The sequence below is a fragment of the Lichenostomus cassidix genome, chromosome 28 (genome assembly GCF_008360975.1).
Source record: "Lichenostomus cassidix isolate B80296 chromosome 28, HeHo_3.0, whole genome shotgun sequence".
In the NCBI taxonomy this organism is placed as follows: Eukaryota; Metazoa; Chordata; class Aves; order Passeriformes; family Meliphagidae; genus Lichenostomus; species Lichenostomus cassidix.
In genome coordinates this window covers 1,615,736-1,618,857 of record NC_139508.1, presented here as the reverse complement: position 1 = coordinate 1,618,857, position 3,122 = coordinate 1,615,736, and the positions used below count along the sequence as shown (strand labels likewise).

At 49.5% G+C, this 3,122-nt stretch overlaps 1 long non-coding RNA gene across 1 annotated transcript; it reads left to right on the top strand.

The window, feature by feature from the left end:
* The first annotated feature begins 1,234 nt into the window (after window positions 1–1,234).
* Window positions 1,235–2,541, top strand: LOC146426105 (uncharacterized). Its single transcript, XR_014846189.1, has 2 exons — window positions 1,235–1,402; window positions 1,977–2,541. It is a non-coding gene; the product is annotated as an uncharacterized LOC146426105 (long non-coding RNA).
* Window positions 2,542–3,122: the final 581 nt, after the last annotated feature.

Genomic DNA, 3,122 nt, shown 5'->3' with positions numbered 1-3,122 from the left:
CGCTTCTCCCTCATCCCAAATCCCAGCGGGAGCCTCGCCGAGCCTTTCCCGGCTGGAAATTCCCGAAAGCCCCGAATTCCCTGGGATTTTTTTTTGTCGCAATAAGGCGCTCGCGTCACCGGGGCGGTGCGGGGCGAGGAGGGGTGGGAATGGGGTGGGAATGGGGTGGGAGCTGCTTAGCCTCTGCCGCGGGAAGGATTCCCTGGAATCCGCGCAGCTTTTCCAGCGGGATCCGAGCCGGGAACGCGCTCCGGGATCCGGGAATGCGCTCCGGGATCCGGGATTCTGATCCCTGTCGGGAACGCGCTCCGGGATCCCGATCAGCACCGGGAATGAGCTCCGGGATCCCGATCCGGGAACGCGATCCGTGCCGGGAACGCGCTCCGGGATCCGAGAATGCGCTCCGGGAACTCAATCCGTGCCGGGAACGCGCTCTGGGATCCGGGAATGCGCTCTGGGATCTCAATCAGTGCCCGGAACGCGCTCCGGGATCCCGATCCGCACAGGGAATGCCCTCCGGGATCCGGGAATATGGTCCGGGAATGCGCTCCGGGATTGCGATTCCTGCCGGGAACGCGCTCCGGGATCCCGATAGGTTCCGGGAACGCGCTCCAGGATCCGAGAATTCACTCCGAGAACTCAATCCGAGCCGGGAACGCGATCAGGGATCCTGATTCCTGCCGGGAATTCGCTCCGGGATCCGAGAATGTGCTTCGGGATCCCGATTCCTGCCGGGAACGCGCTCCGGGATTCTGATTCCTGCCGGGAACGCGCTCCGGGATCCGGGAATTCGCTCCGGGATTCCGATCCCTGCTTTTCGCCGGGGCGGTGGCACCTGGGGACAATCGCGCGCCGCCACCGCCCGCAGCTCAGCGCCATTCCCAAAGGGAGAAATCCGGGAAAAGAGGGAAGGGCTGGGAAAGGGGAGAAGCCCTGTCGCTGTGCCTGGCCCGCCTTTGGGAGAATCCATGGAATTTTGGGGTTTTTTGGGTTTTTTTTGGGGGAAGGGAGATCCGAAATCGAAGCCATTTTTTGCAGCAATAAGGGCAGGAAGGGTTGGGATTCCTAAAAGGGAAAGGGAAGTGTGAAATCCTATTGGAGGGGAAATCCTATGGGATTTGGGGATGGAGATTGGGAATTGAGTTTGGGATTGGGAATGGAGATTTGGGATGGAGTTTGGGATTGGGAATGGAGAGTTGGGATTGAGGATGGAATTTGGGATGGAGGTTTGGGAGTTGGGGATGGAGGTTTGGGATTGGGGAGAGTTTGGAATTAGGGATGGAGTTTAGAATTGGGAATAGAGATTTGGGATTGGGAATGGAGATTTAGGATTGGAGATGGAGTTTGGGATTGGAGCTGAAGTTTGGGTATGACAGGATGGAGTTTTGGGATTGGGGACAGAGTTTGGGATTGGGGAAGGAGATTTGGGATTGGGAATGGAGATTTGGGATTGGGGATGAAATTTTGGGATTGGAGATGGAGACCTGGAATTTGGGAGAGAGTTTTGGGAATGTGGAAACAGAAATTTGGGATTGGGGACAGAGCTTGGGAATTTGGGACAGAGTTTGGGAATGGAGATTTGGGAACTGGGAATGGAGATTTGGGATTGGAGACTGATCTTGGAATTGGGAATGGAGATTGGGGACAGTTTTGGGATTGGGGATGGAGATTTGGGATTGGGACGGAATTTTGGGGATGGAGATTTGGGAATTAGGGATGGAAAGTTGGGAAAGTTGAGGGCAGAGCTTGGGGATTGGGAATGGAGATTTGGGATTTGGATTGGGAATGGAGATTTGGGATTGGAGATGGAGATTTGGGATTGGGAATGGAGTTTTGGGATTTGGATTGGGAATGGAGATTTGGGACTGGAGATGGAGTTTTGGGATTGGGATGGAGATTTGGGACTGGAGATGGATTTTTGGGATTGGAGTTTTGGGATTGGAGATGGAGATTTGGGATTTGGATTGGGAATGGAGATTTGGGAATTGGGAATGGAGTTTTGGGATTGGGATTGGGATGGAGTTTTGGGAATGTGGGGTCAGGAGGATCCCAATCCCCCCCAGGGAGATCCTGGAGCAAATCCCGGGAAAAGCTGGGAATGTTGGGAATCCCAAAGCTCAGGGGGAATTCCTCTCCTCTCCCTCCATCCCACAATGGATTTCCATCCCAAAAAAAAAACTTGGGAACGGCTCTGATCCCATTTCCCTCCGGAAAAAATCCCGGAAGGATTTCCATCCCTTCATCCCAGAGGGAATGAGGAATTCCCAAAAATCCACGGTGGGTTTTTATCCCTTTTTTCCCAAAAAAAACCCCAAAAAACCTCGGAATTTCGCCGGGTGCGGAAGGAAAAAAATTTGGGAATGGCTTTTTCCTTGATTTTTTTTTTCATTTTTTTGGGAATTCCGTGGGAATTCCTGGAAAAGGAAAGGGGGGGGAGGGGAGGAGGTTTAATTTATTTTATTCTTTTTAATTTATTTTTTGTCATATTTTTGTAAAACCTGCAATAAAAATTAAAAAAAAACAAAACCAAAAAACCTTCTATTTCAACAGCTCGTTTGCATCTCATTTGCATATCGGAATATGCTAATTAGACATTCCCAAACCTCTGGAAAATGGGCTTAAAAAAAAAAAAAAATCCTGATTTTAATCCTTGAAATTCCATAAATTTATTATCCGAAGTATCAAACATGGAATTGTCGGAAATTTTTTGGGGAAAAAACCAAAATTCCAATGGATTTCTGGGATATTTACAGAGATTTTTTGGGAAAAATCCAATTTTTTTTTTCCCCCTCAGCCCAGCATTCCAAGATTTTGGTGAAAATTGAAGGATTTGGAAGGAAGGGAAAATCCTGGATTTGGGAATGGCTAAAGTTGGGTTGGAAAATCCCCCAAAAATTGAGGAGTGGGGTTGGGATGGGTTTGGGAATTCTGGGAATTCCAAGCCCAGAATTCCAGGAATTCCGGGATTGACGACATGAGGAAGAGGAAATTCCTTTGGTTTGGGATTTGGATCCTAAAAAAACTTTAAAATTGGGATGAAAGCCGTAAAAATTTCCCAAAATTCCTCAGGCTTGGCCAGAATTCCCAAAAAAAAAGAAAAAAAGCTCAGGAGTTAAATCTGT